This window comes from Acinonyx jubatus, chromosome B1 (genome assembly GCF_027475565.1).
Source record: "Acinonyx jubatus isolate Ajub_Pintada_27869175 chromosome B1, VMU_Ajub_asm_v1.0, whole genome shotgun sequence".
NCBI lineage: Eukaryota > Metazoa > Chordata > Mammalia > Carnivora > Felidae > Acinonyx > Acinonyx jubatus.
In genome coordinates, this window is record NC_069382.1 from 63,416,363 (window position 1) to 63,440,301 (window position 23,939).

Genomic DNA, 23,939 nt, shown 5'->3' on the forward strand with positions numbered 1-23,939 from the left:
TTATCTAAAGCAAACCAATTCTGGCCATAAACTATATAAGCGAAGCAGCTAAATGTGATTGGTATAGCTCTTCCGAGATACCAAGAGCTTGAGGTGTTACATGAGATTAAAGGCATATTTTTCAGAGACCTGGGATGATCTATTATTCATGTTTAACTCAAGGGATGAGCAACACTTTCTATTCCTAATTATAGAATCATAAAATTTTAGAGCTCAAAATATTGGAGGCTTCCTAGTCCAGTCCTGTCATATTCTACAAAGGCAGGGGAAGGAAAGCAAGGGAAAAGAAAAGATAAATGTTTTTGCTTTTTAATTCTTCTGATTACAATAGGTGTATTTTCAAGATGGCTAACCAGTTATAATCTGTGGTCTTGAAACAAAGAGGAAAAAAAAAGACAAAAATACCTTTCATAGGAAGTAAGAAACTGTGACTTCAATCCAATTAATGTGGTGTTCAAATAAGTAAGCAGTTTACAAAAAAAATTCTGGAAGTTTACTTAATTGAAAATAAGTGAAAAAAAGAAACTGAGGTCCTGAGAGTTTAAATCACTTATTCTAAGTTAAATAAATAAATAACCCATTCATTAATTTTGCTACATCAGTGTATTAAGAGGAATGCAAAATGAAAAGTCTGTATTTTTAGCTTTTTATTCAGACATGAAAGAGCAGTCTCTTCAGATTTTCATAGGTATTCACAAGGCTGGAAATCAAACTTTGTTCTACAAACTACTAGGCAATCTATAAAATGAATCTAAGGTTCAGAAAGAGTAGGCAATATTGATAATGGCGTGAAGACATTCTTAGTATGCCAGTGCATTATTGATAAATCATTAAGAGCTGTTTCACTGAAACTATTGGAGCATTTAAAAAGATCATAAATAATTAAAATAAATATCTTTTATAAATAAACACAGATAATGAGATTAATGAGGAGAAAAGCTTACCTAGATTTTTAACTAGAACAAGCAATTATGCATTCCTTTTCTCAAAGTCTACATTGATATTTAAGAGTAAAAGGAAAGACATAATGTTTTCAAAAACATAAACTTGAGTGTTAGCTGGTATCCATTAATACTGCTAATTTGAGTCATATCCTTGATTTCATTGGTCTGTAACATTTGCATAGTTTATAACCATAAAACTTCGATCAGAGTTACATAAAACATAAACATTTTATTTTTTTCAACGTTTATTTATTTTTGGGACAGAGAGAGACAGAGCATGAACGGGGGAGGGGCAGAGAGAGAGGGAGACACAGATTCGGAAACAGGTTCCAGGCTCTGAGCCATCAGCCCAGAGCCTGACGCGGGGCTCGAACTCACGGACCGCGAGATCGTGACCTGGCTGAAGTTGGACGCTTAACCGACTGCGCCACCCAGGCGCCCCAAAACATAAACATTTTAAAAGTATTTAGCTTTAGTTTGTATTTACTTGGAAGATTCACCATATTACCCTTTATCAAAAGATGCAAATGAGAATCAGATAAATTAGATTAACTACTCGGAGAAAACATAGTAAGGGAGCTGAACTAGGGTTCTAGGTCTCCTCATCCCAGACCAAGAGTTTTACCAAAAAATATGTGCTGTCAGATCAAATCAAGGGCATCCAATTTCCTTCTTTTTCTCATCCCAAGCTATCCTGAGGAAAGTTGTGCTCCTTGTTAGAATGCCCGAACATCTTTCAATTACTATAGCTGTTTTCTAAAGGTATGAACAAAAACTACCTTCAAAAATGTCACTGAGGACTTTTGCTAAAAACGTTTTTTCTGGATCTCACCTTGACTTCCTGAATCAGGGGTGGGATGGTTTAACAAACTCCCCAGGTGATTCTTATACACACTAAAGAGAGCCACTAGCCAGCAGGATAAAGTCCAGTTTCTTGGCTTCCAAACACGAAATGTTTGACTCCTGCCTACATCTTCAAAGTTCTCCTAAATGAAATTCTCTCCTGTGAACTTTGTGCGTCAGCAAAATCTCTCTACTTAGATCTCTCTGACCATACCTATCTGTTCACACCTCGGGGCCTGGGGCCTTCGTACTCATTCCCTCTGTCTGGGAAACCTCTCTTTCCCCACCCATCCCCACCTATTTAGCAAACTAATCATTCCTAAAACTAGGTCAGGCTGCTCCTTTTCTAAGCCTTTCCTTTATTCCTAGAAGCACAATCACTTCTATTACTCCTTCTAGGAGCATGTGTATTTATCGTTTTGTTTGCATCTTGTGCAACTGGTACACTTAAAATGTAAAGGAAATGGAAATGTTCAGAAAAAGTCTCTCCAAAGTGCTATTTTGGCATATGGACTACTTTGAGCTGGAGGCAGTTGAGACTCTGTAGGCTCAAGAGAAACTTTTGTTCCTCCCTTAACTACCTAGAAGAATCTAAACTGGGTGTCTTTCCCAGAACAAGAGCTATTATCAGAGATAAATTTTATCTGAGTGCCCCACCTGCATGGCAGGGCAAACATCTAATTACCAAACATCAGATCTTTTTCTTATTGCCTGTGGACTGCCCTCCCCCTCCCCTCGTTGAAGCCCCAGGCTCCTATCCCAGTGCTTACCTCAGGATGGCACACATACCTCACTTTACCTCTCTGTCTTTGAACGTCTCATATAGGTGGGGTTCTGAAAGGTACAAAATTAAATTTGATTTTCTCCTGTCAATCTGTTTTATGTTAATTGAATTATTAGACCAGCCCAAAGAAACTCAGAAGGACAGAGGAAAATTTCCCCTCGAACAGAAACCATAAAGGTTTGATGAAAGAATAGCAAAGCGCATAGTGTTGTGTTAGCTGTCACCATACTACTTCTGCAAACTGAGATGCAATCACATACAGACTATTCAGCCATGGAGCACCAATATTTCCAGATGATACCATTGGTGTCAAAATATAAACCACCACCTATGATATTCATAGTGATAGAATAAGAACATATTTCAAGATTCCCTTTAGTCAAAATCTATGCCAATTGGAATAATGTTCTAGGTCTTCTTTCTTTTTTTCATCTTTTTGGGTCAATGTGCCTCTCAGGGTTAGAGACTGTTGCTTACAATATGAAAAAGCAGCTTCTATGGTTTCACTAACATTACACACAGATGAGAAGTATTTACAAGTGCTGACTTCCTTCAAAGCCTTTGTTTTTCTTCTTTTGCTCTTACAGATCAGATAACTGTTTGCTGACCAGTATTATTTGTTTACAATTCAGTGCCTATAGAATCTGATGTTGATTTTATGGTTGCTACACTTTTAGGAGACTATGAAATTCTAGTAGGCATTCAGTGCTTTATTTTATATATTCCTCTTTTAGCGAGGGGCAATTTTACACCTCAAGACTCCTAACTTTGAATTTTGAATTCTATGCATATCTATATATGCATAGATAATGGTGCCCAGAACCATTTATAACAAATACTCATTTGTGGGATACTATAATCAGGTAAATTAGGCAGAGAGCAAAGAAAACTACAATAAAAAATACAGAGCAAAGTGATAAATAGGATCAAGTCTTGAAACAATTTATCCTTCAGTTAAATAAGCTTGAAGATGGCCTTGGGTATTGTCATAAACAAGTCATTTGTTACTTTTGTAAGAGTGTATTTTTTATAATATGGTAGAGTTAGGACAGAATTAAATAAATATAATAGAATTGTAAGCTGAGTGTCATAGGAACACTGACAAGAGAGGGAAAATGCTGACTTGGGCAGTTAAGGAAGATTACAAGGAGTAAGAACCATTTCAGTTCGTTATTTAAAAAAAATTTTTTTAATGTTTATTTATTTTTGAGAGGGGGGGGGGGTGGCAGAGAGAGAGGGAGACACAGAATCCAAAGCAGGCTCTTGGCTCTGAGCTGTTTGCCCAGAGCCCGACGCAGGGCTTAAACTCACAAATTCTGAAATCATGACCTAAGCCAAAGTGAGACACCCAACCGACTGAGCCACCCAAGCACCTGTCAGTTCATTATTTAAATAGGAATATAAAAATATGGAAGAACAGAGAAGAGAAGGAGTGAAGTTTAGGAATTTTATATGGGGGGCCATGTTTTGCCAATATTATTCTATTTTGTTAAATCCTAACTTTTAGTTTGTAGGACAAATTGCCTTAGAGTGACCTGCAATATTTTTAAAGCCAATTGTCAGGTCTATTTGTAACTTTACAGAGTAGCAGAGGTTATAATGAGGTTAAGTTGATAAAGATCATAAAGTGTGAGTCTACAAGTGATGAGGGTAGAAGATCATGGTTCTACTCAGCAGTCCACCTAGTCAAACATTGCTCACTTTCCCCACTTTCTTTAAAAACAAATAAACAAAACCCTCAACTTTCATTGTCTCAAGAAAAAACTTTTTATCATTAATTAGGCAGCAAATAAAAATAAATGTGTATGCAATTTATGCCTTTCAGGGTTTTTTTCTTTTTTTTTTTTTTTTAATCTAAAAATAACCCTGCTGCTTGAAATTTCTGCCATGTGGGAACAAGGGCCTCTTGGATGCCCAGCAACTTTTCATCCTTACAGCACAGATTCTGATGCCATCTTTCCAGAGTGTTTTTGCTCTTTGGAGCGGTGCCTGTCTCCCTGCATATAGTGTGCCTGCTGGTTTCTACCCTGTTAAATCAGCATGTCCCAGACCGCTGCATGCGCTGACTAGCTGTTGCCTACCAGCCATCAGCTACTATTGCTTCAAGTTGTCTTTTTGCTCTAATGGTGTAATTAAACCCCATCAATCATCCAAGTATTTCCAGTGTTTGTGAATCAGCTCTATTGGTTTTAGAACTGAGAACCTAGAGCAATTCTTTGTAAGCATATAAGAATTGTAGGAGAGGAAAATTTTTTCCTTCTTCTTTATAGGTTTTTTTGGCTGGTCTAATAATTAAATTGACATAAAATAGATTAGCAAGAGAAAAAAATTAATTTGTATGTACAGGAACTCGAAACACATGAGGCTTCCCGCCAGGCAACTGAGGTTTATATGCCCTCTGAGCTAAGAAGAAAGGGGTAAGACATCTCTCTTCCTATTTTATAAGGTCTCCAATCCTATTAGATTAGGACCCTACCCTTATGAGCCTCATTTAGCCTTAATTATATCCTAAAAATCCTATTTCCAAATACAGTGATACTGGGGATTAGGGCTTCAATATATGAGTTTTGTGGGAAACCTATTCAGTCCATAGCAAGAAGAAAGCAATTTTTGAACATATTACTTTTGGAAACAATACATACAAAAATTTACCCAACCAATATTTATTGAGCATCTCTTTTAGTTAGTTTGTTTTATGTTTATTTATTTTGAGAGAGAGAGAGAGAGAGAGAGCAGGGGAGGGGCAGAGAGAGAGGGAGACACAGAATCTGAAGCAGGCTACAATCTCTGAGCTGTCAGCACAGAGCCCTATGCAAGCTCAAACTCACAAACCACTAGATCATGACCTAAGCCAAAGTCAGACACTTAACCAACTGAGCCACCCAGGCAGCCCATTATTGAGCATCTTTTATGTGCTAAACACTCTTTTAAGTATTTGGGTTACATAGGTGAACAAAGTAAAGATCCCTGCCCTCACGGAATGTACATTTTGCAAGCAACATATTTTTTCTTTTTTTTAAATGAAGTATAATTAACATACAGTGTGATATTAGTTTCAGATGTACAGTATAGTGATTCAACAATTCTATTTATTACTTGGTGCTCATCAAGGTAAGCGCGCTCTTAATTCCTTTTATCTATTTCACCCCTCTGTTCCCTTTGGAAGGTAATATTTCTAAATGGATTTTAGTAAACAACTCTTTAATGCCAGGTGATATTTTTATATCTCTTACTAAACACTTGTTTTATAATATGTAATTTTTACAATATCAGCAAAATGAAAAAATTAGTCTGCAAAAAGCCAGGTATTACAAAAGTGTCTTACAAGATATGACAACAAGGTATAAAGAAAATCTGTTAAATACCAAAACTCCTATCATAGGACTTCATCAAAATAAATTGCGCTTATGGAGCCATTAGTTAAGAAAATAAAAAATTTTCCCTAGTGTAGAACTGAACAGTATTTTAGAGTTTTTATTTTAGAGGAGGCACAAATAGTATTAGTCTCAGAAGGAATGAAAAATGAATAATAATGATATGTTACATTTGCAAATCAGTGGATCAGCCCAAGAATAACAGTGAAATAGCAAGGGACCTCTAAAGTATTACTTATTAGGGATTTAAAGCATTCAAAATGCTCATTTTATTATGTCATAAATACTCTAAAAGGCATTTAATCTGAGGGAAGTAAAATCAGAAAGAAGAATTTTTTTCTTAGAAATAATAAATTTATAAGAGAAGATTTTCTTTAAAATCAAACTACATCACTAATAATTACATAGCACTTAACAAACAATAATTGACAACATACATTTAAATGTCATAACATTGTACCAAATCCGTTTCTAGACGCATTGGTTAAACAAGAGGAAAATGAACTGTCAAATGTGTTCTTAGGTAAGTAACGTCATTGAAATCCGGAGAGTTGAATTGACAGCCTGTCATATCTTTTTACTGGAAGAGCTCCTTCTTAGGCACAAGATCTGTCCCTGAGGGTCTGGAGACTTAACTTCTCTCCTTGGTAAAACCCACTGGGAAAGCAAGAGGAAGGAAGGAAGGAAGGAAGGAAGGAAGGAAGGAAGGAAGGAAGGGAAGGGAATCTTGTTTATCTGTTTGAGACTGTGAGCTTCAAAAGCTTGAATCTGAACACCATCCCAATATCAGGAATCCATCTAATGTGTACCGGGTGTGCCCTACAAAACCTTCACCATTATTAGGGGGCAGCATTTAAAATTAAAGTTCTTAAGGTGGCTGGGTGGCTCAGTGGGTTGAGCGTCTAACTCTTGATTTCAGCTCAGGTTATGACCCCAGGGTCGTAGGATTGAGCCCTTTGTCTGGCCCCATGCTGAGCATTAAGATTCTCTCCCTCCCTCTGCCCATGTCTTCCACTTGCACACACACTCTCTCTCTCAAATAATAATAATAATAAAAAAAAACTATTAAAGTTCTTAGATGACAAATTCTACAGCATTTATACATGTACTCAGTATCTAGTAAAAAACACTTGATTATAAGCCTGCATAATAAAAAAGAATATTAAATTCAAGATCCCAGTTTAGTGGCTGAAAACATGAAATGGAGATAACAATAGTTTCATCAATTAAAGTGGTTCTTGGTTACTTTGCCCATAATATGTAAATCAATCCAATACTCCCTATCTCCAGCTCTTGACTTATTTTTTCCCTGGCTCTTATCACCATCTTCCATTTTAACTTTTTGTCTTGTTTATTTCTGCCTCTTGCCACTAGAATATGAATTCAATGAATTTTTTCCCTTATGTGTCTGCAGCACCTAAAACAGTCTGGTATGTTGAAAGTACTCAATACCTTTTGACTGACTGAATAGATAATGCAGAACTGGAAGTTAAAGGGCGTATAGTCATGTTGGAGGCTGGCTGAGAATGATTAAAGCCATTTATTCATTTGTTCAACAAATATTTACTAAGTACATATTATGTCCCAGACAGACACTGCACTCAGTTGGGTATGCAGTATTGAGTATGGCCCCTGCCCTCAATAGACAGGTTTTCAATGACTCTGAATATAAGGATGACTTCAGTCCTGCATAATCACTATCTTACCCTCAGGACTTTGGGCTGCAAGTGACAGGTCTGTAACCTGTCTACACCTGAGGCATAGGTGTTTCAACTCATGTAGTTAGTAAAGCAATTTTTCCTACCATGAACTGTATGACAGGCTAAATGTATCCATGTACAGTGTAAGTTCCTTTCTCTGGAAGATGAATTAAAATGTAAATAAAACCTTTGCTACTTTGAAAACAAAGATTATCAGAAAATAGAATGAAGACGTGGACTTGAACTGGCCCTGGACCTCTACGTTTAGTTCTGAAATACTTCTAAAAATATAAGAACAGCTGTTGTTGGTGATCTCATCAGGTCCTTGGGCTTCTTTTAGATGACTCAAGTTTCTGGAATCAAATGAAGAAAACATACATAATGGAAATCACAGTAGAATGAAATAAATAACTCTGGTCTTGGAGTCAGAAGACTTAAGTTCAGATGTATGTTACACCTAGTATTCACTATGTGGCCTTCACATCTATTTCTTGGTTACCATATCAGTAAAATAGCCATTATGCCTTATTATATAATGCATTGTTGGGTTCTTCTGAGGATCAAGTAAGATAATACTTATAAAAACACTTGTTAAACTTCAAAATACATGCAAACTATAAGGATATAAGTAAGTGGACTATGTAATTATGATCTACTTTATGCTTAAAGGAATCTAGAAAGGAAATATTTTTCCCCTTACCTTGCATAAATTCACAAAATTCTAGAATTAGACTCTTTATACAAGTAAAACAATTTCTCTTTTCCTCTAAGCAATTAACACGTCAAATTGACCACTGGGCTTTCTTTTTTTTTCTATTTTAAGGTTGCGGTACATAAAACAAACTCCCCAAGCCCTCAATTAATTTATTTTTTAAAAAAATTCATGTTAATAGTTCATGCAACTAACCAAATTAGTTTGTATAAGTAGAGAAATAGAAATGTTGCCAGACAAAATACTCTTGCAAATCTTTCTACTTGTTTTGAAACACTGTGCTCTAAAAAAACAATTGGAAAAAACAAAGATTCCCAACATTCTCGTGCAAAGAAATTTCAGGCTGATTTATAATAGTCCTTCCCCGCCTAAAGACTCCCCTTCTGAGTTCTTCTTCCTACCCTGCTTTCTCTGTGTGCCAAATCACTACTAATGTGGAATGCAGAAGTAACAGACCATAAATTATCCTCCATGCTTGCGCTCAGGACTCAGACCTCTGGAGAGTGATCTCCTCTGAGCCTGGCTGTGTGAAATAAACCTTCTGCCTTCGATGATCTCCAAGTGCCGCTTGGTTCTTCCACCAGGTGATCCAGACCAGGATCACTGTTTGGTAACAGTTATACATCTGAAGGAAAGGGAAAACAATTGTTTTTTAATGAGAATAAGATCATTATTAACTTGGAGACTTAAAACTATCTTTAGAGTTCATGGAATTCTTGATATGTTATTGGTAGAATTTCTTTACTTTGCTTGATAACTTAAACTAGTAGTTGTTAATGTCACAAAGCAGTAAAAGATAATTGAATCAGTATTGGTTCACTGTTTAATTGTTTCTTGGGAAGAAGGGAATCAAGCCTTGAATATCTTATTTGCTGCAATGCAAGGTTGGGGGGACAATATTTACTTGATATTCCTGATTTACAGCAAAGTGATTTGTTTAGTGTGGACTTTATTTATTATTATTATTATTATTGTTGTTGTTGTTATTATTTAGAATATATGCAGGATGTACTTTTTAAAATAGTCCTCTATTTCTCCTTAGAAATAGAGTTTTGATTTCTCAGCAGTTTTGATCAATTTTCCATCTGTGTCCCTGCCCACCCCTCAATCCTCAAGAAAAAAAACCAAACGACTCATCTCAATTCTTCAGTTCAGAGAATGGCATAATCGTCCACCAGCTACACAAATCACAAAAGCCAGAACCCTTGGAGACTCCATGTATCTTTGTATTTATTTTATTTATTTAAGATTTATATAGCATTTATCATGTGTCAGGCACTCCTATGCACTGTACAAAAATTAACTCATTTCATAGGCATAACATCAGGTTAACCAAAAACCAAAGGATAAAGACATTAAATATAAACTGTTCAAGATTGCCAAACTAGTAAATGGCAAGGTTGGAATTTGAACCCATGTCCTCTGGCTCCAGAGTCTGTGTATGTAAATATGACATCATGTTTCCTCTCTAACTGTGATTAAGTTTTGTTACTTCCTCCTCATAGATACTTCCCAAGTACTTTCTCTTTCTCCCTGCATCATGATAATCGAAGCCACTGTTGGGGAGGAAGAATTTCCCTCTGTCTTTCAAGGTCTTTCTAGCTAGACTAAGAATCAAATTGACATGAGACAGATTAACAAGAGAAAATCAAATTTAATAGCATATATATGATGAATCCACAGAGACATGGAAATGAAGCTTGCAAGAGATAAGGAGAGGGGTAGGTGTCTGAGAATACAGAAGGGAGAAAGACCATTAGCACCAAGGTGAAAGCAGATATTTAGAAAACAAAGGTTGCCTTCTTATGCAGATAAGTTTCTTAGGTAAAGAGGAATCACTGTTAATAGTTCTCTTCTTGGTAAAGCATGCAACTGAGATAGAGGTACTGAGATTTTTCTGAATCTTCTGGGTGTGGATTGCTTTGAGCTCAAAATGATGCTCAGGCCAAGATGGCCCATCTTGGGATGGCCTTCCTTTGGCCCCTACACCACTTTCATGCTTCACATGATCTTCAAACAACTTCCTTTTCCCCCAGTTCGTCACCTATGACCATATTGCATGATTCCTTAAGAACATAAATCTGATCATTTTAGTCCTTAGCATAGAAACTTTCAGTGGATTTGCACTAATATAAAAAAACAAAAAATCTACGTTCTTTACATTGTCTACTTTGCAGCTTCCCTCCTCTTTTCTCCCGGTCACTGTGTTCCAGATACAGTGTCCCATGCTCCCTCCCTCTTCAGAGCCTCTCCGTTTATCACTCCCTTAGGCCGAGGTGTCTCAACCACAACACTATGGACATTTTGGACTGGATAGTTCTTTGTTGTGGAGGGCTTTTCTGTGTAACGTAAGATGTGCACCAGTGTTCCTGGCCTCTACTCAATAGATGCCAGTAGCATCTATTTTTTAACAACCATTGCCAAATGCCCCGTGGGGACAAGGGGTGATGTGAAAATCACTCCTTAGACTTAAATGCTCTGGGCCCTCTTTTGGTTTATTCTCATTTACTCTGCAAAATTTAAGGTTGCTTCGTCAGAAAAGACTTCTCTGTTTTCGGGCCAGATGTTGCAGGCTGGGCTCCCTGGGAAGCAGACCCTGGGACTGCAATTAGTGTGTAAGTAGTTTATTATAAAGCACTCTTGGGATAAACATCTACAGAAAGAAATGGGATTGGGCAAAAGGAAACATTGGGCTGCAATGTTATTTCAAGAAAGGTCCCACTTGACCCTTTTTACCTCCAAAATGGCTAGTCCTGGCCTGCAGGCTGTGCGGGGAAGGGGCATGACCTTGGGTTTGGCAACTGTCGTTAGTGGAGTCAATTTGCTGAGAAGGCCGAGAGCTGGGGGCTGTGTCTCAGCATCTATTGAAACAACCCAGGGAAATGAGCCTTTAAGATCTGAAGAGGGATTTGGGCAGCACACCAAAGTACCCACTGCAGTCCACCCTTGCACCAATCATGTCCACTTATTAATGGAAATTCTAGTGCCTTTTTTCCTGAAGTAAATTCATAAGAGGAAAGTCAAGGAACAAGCCTCAGTCCCTGCTGTTCTAGGACAACATTTCTTGTCTCCCTTCTGACCAAGTTATTCAAGATTCCCTTACCCAAAGCTCTCACCTCTGCTCATCTCAGTAGCAAGCCACCTGTTGTGACACAGATTCTCATCCCTGAGGGGTCTTTACCCCTCCTGGGCAGTGACTCCTGCTGTATCCACCACAACTGAACAAAGGATTAATAAGAGAGACTTAAATGAATGACCTCAGTGCTAACCATATTCCTCCCTGCCTATGGGCAATTCAGAGGAGGCAATAATCCCAGTACTTGGTGGAATCTTTGTAGACTTGCTATCAACAGGTGTTTTCATATTCAGTGAATGTAAATTCAGTGAATGCTAGTGAGATTAAGATCCTTTCAGCTGCAACTAACAGAATACTTAATTAAAAGAGGCTAAAGCAATGAATATATGCATTATCCTATTAAAAAAGGAGTGTGGGGGTGAGATAACCACCAAGTTGGTTAATTTAGTGGCTGCATGATATCATGAAGAACTGAGGCTTTCCCTATTTCCCTTGGTTTTCATCCTTAGATTTGAACCTTCACGGTTGCAAGATGGCTGCCAAAACATGAGGCATGATCTCCCCACACAATCACAACTAAGCAGGAAGTTTGGGTTCTCCTCATAGACCCCTTTATGTCTTAACCCTCTAGCTGAGATTGCGCCACATATCCATGTCACAGCTCTCAGGGCCCTTGGAAATGTTAGTATCTGGAGATTTTAGTCACTATCATAGGGGGTGAGCTGTAACAGCAGGGAAAGTGTGGGCTAGCTGAGTGGGAAACCAATAGATGCTGTCACCATACACAATGCATTGATACATGGTAGGAGTTTAATACATTTTAGTTTCCCAATTTCCCCTTAAGTCTGTTTTCTTCTCTTTCAGTTGGTTTTCTAATTGTTTTTCTTTTTTCACTTCTCTCATTCTTCCACATTTTATTCCTGTTTATTTGTCTGCCCACAAAACATATTATTAATCTTTTTAACATAATCAAAATTTTATGTCATTTATACTTAAAAAAACAAACTGAATGTTATGTATTTCTCCATAAGGAAAAGAATACAAAATAAGTTTTGTTAAGTGACACTGGTGATTTTCCCTTTCATGTCTTTCATATGCATAAAGTTCCTATCTCTTGGGATAAGCATAAATATAGTGGCTACCAGGAGAAAATGAAAGAACAGAGGCGTACGGGAAGGGGAACTTGGTGTTTAACAGCATGGGTTCCAAGGATCAGAGTGAATGAGCCACAATCCCAGCTATTCCAGTCACAAACTGTGTGATTTTAGGCAAGCTCCTCAAGCTGCCTATCTCTCAATTCCTCATCTATAAAATGAGAAAAATAAAAGTGCCTCCTCATAGAATCTTTGTGAGAATTCAATGAGAAAATGCATGTACCGTAATGTTCTTCGAAAAACTCTCAATAAGGAGTCGTTTGCCTCTAAGATCCCAGGTAGCAAACTACAGGAAGAATGAAGCATCTGGGTTCAAATTCAGATTCTCCAAATCTAACCTCAGGGCTTCTGTGCCAAAGTTGTTTTCAATTGACTAAAATCATGCCTTCTTACTTACCTTGTGTGGCTACATTTCATTGAAGAATTTATCTTTTTATCGTCAACCCTTATTCTTGTTTATCTTTCCCTCCCCCACCCCATGAGTGTTCTTTTAAATTCTATGAGAAAGAGTCCCAAATCTGTAAGTTTAATTCTCAACTCTAGTATGATGTCTGTATTCACATTGCCAGCCTCCTGCTAGAAGTCTCTACTGGAATATCCCATCAGTATCTCAAAACACTACTGATTCATTGTGTGGATTTGGACATACAAATGGCAAGTAAATAGGTTTTCTCTGGGGTTCTCAGTATCTGCAGTTAAGAAAACAAAAATAGAAAACTGGGTAGGGGAGGTAGGGGTTGGGGTGAAGGAAATCACTTCTAAGACTTCATACTAACCGTTTTTTATCCTATGTCCAAAACAAAAATTGCCATCTTCTCCTACAAACTGCTTCTATTCCTTTCTTATTTCAGATTTATAACATTGGTTTTGTAAGGACAGATTCAAAAATCAAACATAATATTGTCACTGTCATGTTCAAAGTGCTTTGGTTATTTCTTCTTACCTGATGAAAACAATCCCAATTTAATCTGACCTTGACCTGAAGAAAATTCTGCCTTAGTCTCACATCATCACCTGGAGAAAACAATCCTGCCTTAGTCTGACCTTGACCTACCTTTTCAGATTAACCCCTACTATTCTACTTATTACACTTCACATTCTGGCAGTTCATTAACATTATTTTATTACCCCAGAAACTTACTTCCTCCAATATAGACTTGGGAAATCCTACACAGGCTTCAAAATCTGGTTTAATTGACCTTCCCAGTGCCAATCGCAGGTAATTATGTCTTATTCTGTTTCCTCAAAGTGTCTCCTCTAGAGCGTTTTACTATATAATATCTGGTTAATCTTAGAGCCATTCACTAGTTTTATTTTCCCCATTAGTTTGTAAACTTCTTAAGGCAGCAGCCCTATTTTGTTAACATAACCTAGAATTCACACTGTTTAAAATTGTTTTACTGTTAGCTTATACAGTAAAAATGTAAATGCTGTAGAATAGAATAATTAAAAAAATGCTTGTAATGTTCAAACTTTAACCATGCATTGAATGCATTTGGGTCAGTGAGATGTTTTAAATCATATAGTTTATTTAAGGTGTTTTCTGGTGTTTTCCCTTTCAAAGATCTCATTTTTATGTGTATATTTTTCATTCAATTCAAATTTCACTTTTGAAATTTACAACAGGAAAATACTATTGCCTGCTTTCACTTAGCAGATAATAAATTTGTAAGACATTTTGAGTTCTTTGAATTAAAATCTGTAGAAATGCTAAATATTGTTATCTCATATCATTAGCATTTTGGCTGGAAACCTCTCCCTCTAGGCACATATGGGATTCTTATTTTTATGCATAAATTTGCATAACTGTACTATCTTTCACAGACTATAGTCTTTAGACATTAATTCGACAAATATCATGATCAAATCATCAGTTTCAGTCTAGTTCAGTGAATTTAAAACTTCTTAATGGAGATATTTCCATATCTGCTCAGTCTTCAATAGTCTCTCTCTCTTTCTTCTCCCAAAATGGAACCTGATCAGTAGTGAGTATAGATTGACATAACAAACACATTCATTTGCAAAATTAATTTACATGGTTTTATTCAGTATTTTCAGACAACTCCATGGCAGCATAAAATATTCAGGAACAAGTTTCTTCAGAACGTGATCACCAGTTGTACACAGGAGAGATTGGGACAAACAAGTGAGTTAGTGTGCTGTGGCATTTCATAGCTTATTTATTTTCTTTCATCTTTGTATAATCTAAATGTCCCAGCTTTATCAGCCTACATAGAAAATGTCCTTACACCTACATTAACACTCCAATCCCTAAACTCTGTTAAATGACAAAAATTCAGCTGAACAAATTTTGAAGATTTAATTGGTTTTTTAAACGAGTCATGAATCAGGCAGCATCGCAGCAGATAGAGGGCTATTAGAAACGGAAAGGTTTTGGGGCACCTGGGTGGCTCAGTTGGCTCAGTTGGTTATTGTTATGCCCAGAATTCATGATCCCCAAAGACCACTAGGGAGCCAAGTCCAATGCAAAAGCAAAAGAGCCTTTATTCGAGCTAGCTCGAGCTCAATCCCCTACCTGCACCGGCGCAGTGGTGAGATACCAGGGAGAGAGAGTGAGTTTCAAAAGGACAAAGGTTTTATTGGGGCCTAGGGGCAGTTGGTGAGGTAATGGCTATGGCCTCAGCCGATTGGCTGGGAAGGGTCCTGGGGAAGGGTCCGAGTCCTGTTAGGCAGGTGAGGGGGGGGGGGTTACTCAAGGGGAGGAGGTGTGGTCAAGGTGAAGGACACAGAACAAGATGGAGTCGGCCGGCGTAGGCCCACCCTTTCAGTTATGACTTTGGCTCAGGTCATAATCTCATGGTTTGTGAGTTCCAGCCCTGCATCGAGCCCCGCATGGAGCCCTGTGTGGGTCTATGTGTTGTCAGCAAGGAGCCAAGCTTCAGATCCTGGGTCTCTCTGCCCCTCCCCTGCTTGCTCTCTCTCTCTCTCTCTCTCCAAAAATAAATAAACTTAAATAAAAGAAAAAGAAAAGGAAAAAGTTTTCAAAGGCAGGACAAGGAAGTCATAAACAGAAAAAAGGATTATTTTGGGTGAGGTCACCTTCTTTTGGGGACAAAAGGGTCTTATTAGATGGAGTTCTTCTTCTTCCTTTAGGGGATGGAAAGGGCCATCAGATTACCTTATTGGTGTTGACCAGGAAATTCCTGATGGATTGGATAAGACTGCACTTCTGGGGGGGTTGAAACTGCAATTCGGTTAGATATTAAGCCCCAGTTTGGTGTTTTCACCCAACATAAGTGACTCCATTTAGTGCCTGTAGTTTTTTTGTTTTTTGTTTTTGTTTTTGTTTTTAACAACTGTCATCTGCTTGACCACAAAGGCTCACATCTTCACCCCAACTCAATTATTAATGGGTACTGCTTTCTAGTTCTTTCCACAACTTACTAGATGGGGCTTCCCCGCCTCAAGCACAGACAGATCCACAGACACTCCACCTGGAGCAGGATTTCTGATTCTGCTGGCCAGTGAGGATTGCACTGAGGGCAGAATTATCTGAGCTCTGGCTCCGATGAGCTGGAACTCTTGCCATACTTGCCAAGGGAGAAAAATCCTCGTACATTTAGTTTGGTCCCATAGCATGTCTGCATAAATTCCAGGGTCTTGCCATCAAGAGAAACAGCTCTTTCAAGCCCCACACAGTGCTCTTTTCACACAGCACACGGATGCCATTAGAACTGACTGAACTGTGCTCTGAACTATCCTTTACTTCAACTCTGGAGCCATGTTTAAAGTATGGATGATTGTGCTAGATAATATTCTCTCATAGCAAATCAATATTGGAAACTCCATAATCTCTCATTCACAATGACTATTGCAAGGGCCTCTGTTATACTTGTGTTTGTGTAAATACCAGTAACAGGTAAAGTCCAAGTCTTGTCCCTATGCAGGACAATCTTAAAAATATCTACTTATTTACAGATGCAAATAGATATCCAATAACTCCATTAGATAGAAGCATTTGACTTTCAGATCTAACCCGTTAATTTTGGCTTTTATGATGAGAAATTTATAATTTTAACTCCTATTAGAGGAGTGACCACTGATGTGAAAAAGAAAAATATTCTTATGTGAATGCTTCTAAAATCACACCTGTCAGCATAAACTTCCCACATCAGAGCCAGACTGCCCTGTTTCATATCCTTACTCATCAGCTTATGACTTGTATGGCCTTGGGCAAGTGTGTTAGTTATCTATTGCTGTGTAACAAATAACCATAAATAATCTCATAATTTCTATGGGTAAGAAATCTGGGCATGATTTAACTGGGTTCTCTGTTTCAGGGTGAAACTCAAGGTGTCAGCCAGGACTGGAAACCCATGTGACACTAGACTGGGAAAGGATGCACTTCAAAGCTCACTTTGCTATTAGCAGTATTCTGTTCCTTATAGGTTGATGATGACTGAGGACATCAACTTCTTGCTAGCTGTTAGCTGGAAGCCAACCTCAGTGCCTTGCCACAGGGTCTTCTCTTATGGCAGCTTACTTCATCAAGGCCAGTGCAAGAATCAATAGAGTCTGATAGCAAGATAAAAGTTATAATCATATGTAACCTAATCACAGAGGTTATATCTCAACACTTTTTCCATACTCTATTGGTAAGAAACAAGTCACAGTTCCAGCCATTCTTATAACATGAGGTGGGGGCAACAGGAAGCCATCTAAGAGTCTGTCTACCAAAATAAGTCACTTAACCTAATTGTGAATCTTTTTTCCCCAGTATATAAAATGGAAAGATTAATGAAGATAATAATAGTACCACATAGATTTGTGAAGATTAAATCAGTTAGTCATCTAATATGTTTAAATAATGTAACTGTGTCTGATAAATAACATATCATCAATAAAATTAATTATTTGTATTCTTACTCATGTGTCATAAGTTTAAACCAACCCAAATTTTGGCCATACTCACAACCTCCTTCTCTGATCATGCAGTTACCTTCATCATGTTTGCCTCTTTCTGCAAATCTAATTTAAAAACATCTCATTATCCATCAAGGTCTGCTCAAATAGTACCTTTTCCAAGATTTATTTTTGAGTACCCAAAGCTGTAAATTTGTTTCTTCTCCACTATACATCCATACTTCATTTATAGAAGTAGTAATTTTCTGCCTAATGTTATATTTATAATCAGGCATGTCTCTACCTAAAAGATAACAAATTATTTAATGTTAGGGATTCTGTTGCTGCTGATCGTGTATCTGCAATAGCTAGAAATTCCTTAAAGATTCATTGTATTGAACCAAAAATTAGACTTTGGTCTATAATTTTGTTATTGATCAGATCAATCCAAGAAAGTGTTAGAAGAAATCATGGAAACAGTGTAAGTTGATTAAGATATAAGGAATTAGCCTGATAATTTGGGGAAAGATACTAAAACTAGCCTATTGTGATTGGCACTGTATTCCAAATCACTTCTATTTGTTCTTGCAAAGTTCTTATGGGATATTGATTAACTCAAACTCCTTTACAACCTGGAAGACTTGAACTCTTATTTCTCTCATGAAAGAAAACGTGTTTCATGAAAATCTTATAAAGCTTATAACAGGGATAATTTGGACCAAACTCCAAAGCTGTGACACACACAAAAGTTAGTGCTTCCCTATCACACTTTGTACTTACCCAACTTTTCCCAGTACCCCAAGTGTCTAGAAGCAACATGTAACCTCTTTCACCACTTCTTCCATATCTAACCAGTCCGAAGGTAGTCACCTGTTAGCTTTCATGCCTTTGCCTTTGCCTTAAACCTCCAGATTCAGAGCCCCAGGCAGAAACATTGAATCGACAAAGCTCAGGTCTGTGGTCTCCTTACACTTCAGTATTGGAATTAAGATTGTGACTCCCATCTATAGGATTTCTCTTAAATAGGAAAGAGGTTGGATGCCAGGTAGATAAAATGACCAAATATCCATTTTAACTTTTTAAATTTTGAATATATTATTTCTCTACATGGTCACATATTCTTCATCTCCATTGTCATATTGCCCCGGATATTTAAAGGTTAAAATTTTAATCTCGTCCTTTAAGTAACTTATAACAAAAGAATATATTAGCAGTAAAAATTTCTTCTTCAGAGAAAAGCCCAGGACCAGATGGCTTCACAGGTGAATTCTACTAAACATTTAAAGAATAATTAACACCAACCCTTTCCTAAATTAAAAAGAAGAAAAAAAGGAGGGATCACTTCAAATTCTTTTTTAACATTTATTCATTTTTGAGTGACAGAGACAGAGTATGAATGGGGGGGGGGGCAGAGACAGAGGGAGACACAGAATCTGAAGCGGGGTTCAAACCCACGAATCATGAGCAGAAGTCAGATCCTTAACTGACTGAGCCACCCAGGCACTCTGAGGAGGGATCACTTAAAATCTCATTCTTTGAAGCCAATTGTATCCTGATATCAAAGCTAGAAGAAGGCATCGTAAGAAAAGAAACCTATATACCAATACCCCTTATGAATATAGATGTAAGCACACTTAATAAATATGAGTAAACCAAGTCAGCAACATATAAAAATAATTAATACATGGTTAAGTGAGATTTACCTCAGGAGTGCAAGTTTTGTTAATATACAAAAATCAGTCAATGTAATACACCAAGTAATAGAATAAAGGACAAACACCTCATGATTACTTCAAGACATGCAGAAAAAAAGCACTTGACAAAATCCAACAATCTTTCATAATAAACTAGGAGTAGAAAGGAATGCCCCCAACCTTATAAAAGGCATCTATGAGAAACTCACAGCTAACATCATACTCTATAGTGAAAAACTGAATCCATTCACCCTAAGTTTGAGAACAAGACAAGGATGTCTACTCTCACTTCTTCTAATTCAACATTGCATTGGAGGTCAGTTAGGGAAGAAAATGCAGTAAAAACAGCTGATTAGAAAGGAAAAAGTAAAACTCTATTTGCAGATGACATTACCTTTATATAGAAAATCCTAAGGTATCCGCTAAAAAAGTATTAGAGCTAATAAATGGTTCAGCAAGTTTAGATAAAGAATTAATGTAGAAAAATAAGTTGGGGCACACTAGCAAGGGGCAATCCAAAACTGAAATTAAGTAAATAATTCCATTAATAATAGCAACAAAGAATAAAGTACTTAAAAAAAATAAACAAAAGAAGTACAAACTAAGTGCAAACACTGAAATCTATAAAACATTGTTGAAATAAATTAAAAGAAGGCCTACACAAAAGGAAAGATATCCCATGGTCATGGAACAGAAGACTTAATATTGTTAAGATGGCAATATTTCTGAAACTGATATACAGATTAAAAAAAATTTTTTTAACCCATATTTATTTTTGAGAGAGAGAGAATGTGAGCAGGAGAGGGGCAGAGAGTGAGGGAGACACAGAATCTGAAGCAGGCTCCAGCCTCTGAGCTGACAGCACAGACCCGGACGCAGGGCTCAAACTCACAGATCGTGAGATCATGACCTGAGTGGAAGTCAGAGGCTTAACCAACCGAGCCACCCAGGTGCCCCTAAACTGATACACAAATTTAACACAATCTCTATCAAATCCTGATGCACTTTTGCAGAATTGAAAAACTGATCCTAAAATACATATGGAAACCAGTCAAGGGACCCAGAATAACCAAAAAAATTTTTGAAAAGGAAACAAAAATGAGGACTCACGGGTCCAGATTTCAAGTTTAATTCAAAGCAACAGTAAACATGGCAGTGTGGTATTGGCATATGTCCAGACCTAGATCAATGGAATAGAAATGAACATCTTGAAATAAACCCTTATTGTCAATTAATTTTTTACAAAGCTGTCGAGATAATTCAATAGAGAAAGAGTCTGCAATAAATTATGCTGGGATAGGTCTGGGATAGATAGATCTGAATATAAGAGCTGAAGCAATGAAACTCCTGGAAGAAAACATAGAAGTAAATTTTTGTGAACTTGGATTAGACAGTGCTTCTTAGATACAACACCAAAATCACAAACAACAAAACAAAACATGGGCAAATTGGACTTCATCAAGTTCTAAAGCTTTTTAAAGGATAACAATAAGAAAGTGAAAAGACACCTGCGGAATTAGAGAAAAAATATTTACTAATCATGTATTGGATAAGGAACTCATATCTGAAATATATAAAGTACACTTACAACTCAAAAACAAAAATACAAATAATTGAAAATTTATTTCTAAACAAAATATAAATTTTTTTGGTGGTGGTGTTCATTCTATGAGTTTGGATAAGTGTGATGGATAAGAGTTTGGAGAAGTGGGTAAGTGTGCACACAGATGTTTATAGAAGCTTTATTCATAATTGCCAAAACTTGGAAACAACTGAGATATCCTTCAGTAGGTGAATGGATAAACAAATTGTGGTACATCCAGACAATAGAATATAACTCAGTGCTGAAAAGAAATAAACAATCAAGCTTTAAAAAAAATCATGGGAGAACCTTAAATGTGTATTACTAAGTGAAAGAAGCCAATATGAAAGGCTATATACTTTATGATTCCAACTTTGACATTCTGGAAAAGGCAAAACCACGGAGACAGGGAAAAAGATAAGTGGTTGCCAGTGGTTGTGGGGGAGGACAGCTGGATAGGTGGAGCACAGAGGATTTTTATGGTTGTGAAAATACTCTGTATGTTACCATAATAATGGACACATGTTATCACATACTTATCCAAACTCATAGAATGAACACCACCAAGAGTGAACCCTATTATGAACTATAGGCTTTGGATGATTATGACGTGTCAATGTAGATTCATCAATTTTGACTAACGTACCACCCTGCTGGGAGATGTTGACAATGTGGGAAGCAATGCATGTGTAGGGGGCAGGGGATACGTGGCAGATCTTCGTACATTCTCCTCAATTTTGCTGTGAACCTAAAACTGTCCTTTTTAAAGAAGTCAATTAATAATAATAATAAAAAAAGACAAATCAACTAAATATTGGCAAAGGAACCAAACAGGAATTTTTACAAAAACAAGATGTACAAATGTTCCATAAGCACATAAGAAATACACTCACCATTAATCATTAGGGAAATGCAAATCAAAACCACAGTGAGACACCATTCCACATTCTTAGGATGGCTAAAATAAAAAAGATAAACAATAACAAGTGTTGGCAAGGATGTGGAAAAATGAAACTCTCATATATTGCTAGCCGAAATACGAAGAGTGTGGCCACTTTGAAAAATAAAGGTTCCTCAAAATGTTAAACATAGTTACCATAAGATCCAGCAAGATCCACTTCTACGAATATGCCAAAAGAATGGAAACATATGGCCACACAAAAATTTATAAACAATGTTCATGGTAGCATTATTCATAATGACCAAATGGTGGAAACAATCTCAATGTCCGCCAGCTGAAGAATGATAAACAAAGTATCCATGTATGGAATATTATTTGTCAATAAAGGAATTATTTGGCAATAAAAAAAGATACAATACCTGCTACAATAAAGTTGTTATTTAACAAACAATTCAACTGTAGAATGTAGAATAGACCCAAAGAGAAAGAACTTTTATATCTATATTAAAAATAAAATTTCTTGAGGCTCCTGGGTGGCTCAGTCAGCTAAGCGTCCAACTCTTGGCTTCAGCTCAGGTCATGATCTCACAGTTTCATGAGTTTGAGCCCCACGTCTGATTCTGCTGGTAGCACGGAGCCTGCTTGGGATGCTTTCTCTCTCCCTCTCTCATTGCCCCTCCCCTGCTTACACTGTCTCTGTCTCTCTCAAAATAAATAAACTTAATTTTTTTTTCTTTTTTTGTAAGCTGCCATATGTTTATCCATTGAAGATTATTCCAACCCCTGTTTGTCTAAGTAATTTTAAAATAAGTAATTTAATCCACTCTTTAATTCTGTTGTTTCAAAACTAGTCGTGCCTGTCAAATTTGTCAAACCATCACCAAAATACATGTGTAAGCAGATTGAAATACGTTGACTTCACCAAAAAGTACTGGAACCACAATCCTGTTAAATTTAGAAGTATATTAACCAAATTACTTAATTCATGTAAAGTGGAATACCATCATTCTAAATTTCAACAGAAACCTTTTGCTTTGCCAAGAGTAAGAGAAAAACAACAGCAACAACAAAAAATAATAGAAATTGTTTACCCGCAGCTCAAGTTCAGTTACTTTCTTCCTTTGAAAATAACGAAGGTCTCTTTTTTTTTTTTTTTTTTTTAATGTCAAAGAATGAACTCCTAGATGTTTCTAAACTTGAAAAATAGTCATGGACAGTTTGTTTCAAATATCATGAAACTCTGCTAGCCTATCCGGTAATGATCCATTTATTTGTAAGCCACCTGGGAACTGTGGGTGGTGTGGGTTGTCCAACTATCTTTTGATTATGTCCTTGGAAAGGAGTAGCAGGTGCCATGCCAATGTTCCTTTGGTATTCTCTTAGTGCCAAATAGATCGTGTTTTGAAGCCCTGTCAGTCTCATCCCTCAATATGGATGAACTCAACTCACAGTAATTAAATAATACTGTGACATATAAGAGTAGAGTTACTGCAGTGTTCGGGAAACCATGGCCAGAACAGGAAAACTGTGTAGCAGATGGCAGCAAGCCCTAGTTTTCCTTGTTCTGTTCTCAATTGAGCATCATATCGATATAATTGAGCCACAAGCAGCAAAGTAGTTGTATCCTCCTCCTCTCCTAGGGTTCCATTAAGAATTCCCCAAATGAATCAGATTGATGAAATATTTCAGCTGTAAAATAACAATGTAGGACTCACAATATAGTCTCATTTATTTTTTGAAGAAACCTGTTGGGGTAATCACGAGTCTACATTTCTCACATCGGTTAATTTAATTAGCTACTTTTAAAATGTCATATATCGGCGCCTGGGTGACTCAGTTGTTTAAGCATCTGACTTTGGCTCAGGTCATGATCTCACAGTTCATGAGTTCAAGTCCCCCATCGAGTGAGCTCAAGCCACACATTAGGTGAGCTCAAGTCCTGCTCTGGGTGAGTTCAAGCCCCACTTCGGGTAAAAAACATGAGCCCCCTCTTCAGATGAGCCCCGTGTCTCTCTCTCTCTTTCTCTCTCTCTCTCTCTCTCTCTCTCCCTCCCTCCATCCCTCTCTCTTCCTCTGCCCCTCCTGGGAACCTCTCTCTCCCTCTGCCCCTTGCTTACTTGTGCCCTTTCTCTCAAAACAAATGAAACTTAAAAAGAAAAATGTCCTATATCTACCCAGAGATATTTGAATTGAGTTTAGACTTAAAAAGCTAAACTAAATGGAATAATAAAATTAACTACCCTATCAGAATTTTTAAAAACTCTTTTAAGTTTTATTTATGCAATCATAGAATAAAATTGATCAGATTTATA

At 37.1% G+C, this 23,939-nt stretch overlaps 1 long non-coding RNA gene across 1 annotated transcript in view; it reads right to left on the minus strand.

Moving 5' to 3' along the window:
• Positions 1–636: 636 nt before the first annotated feature.
• Positions 637–23,939, minus strand: part of LOC113602024 (uncharacterized) — a 69,423-nt gene continuing 46,120 nt past the window's right edge. Inside the window, exons 2-4 of the long non-coding RNA XR_008296053.1 lie at positions 21,620–21,684; positions 8,814–8,982; positions 637–7,998 (exon numbers count right to left, since the gene is read on the minus strand). This is a non-coding gene — a long non-coding RNA (uncharacterized LOC113602024). The remainder of the gene's footprint in view (positions 7,999–8,813; positions 8,983–21,619; positions 21,685–23,939) is intronic.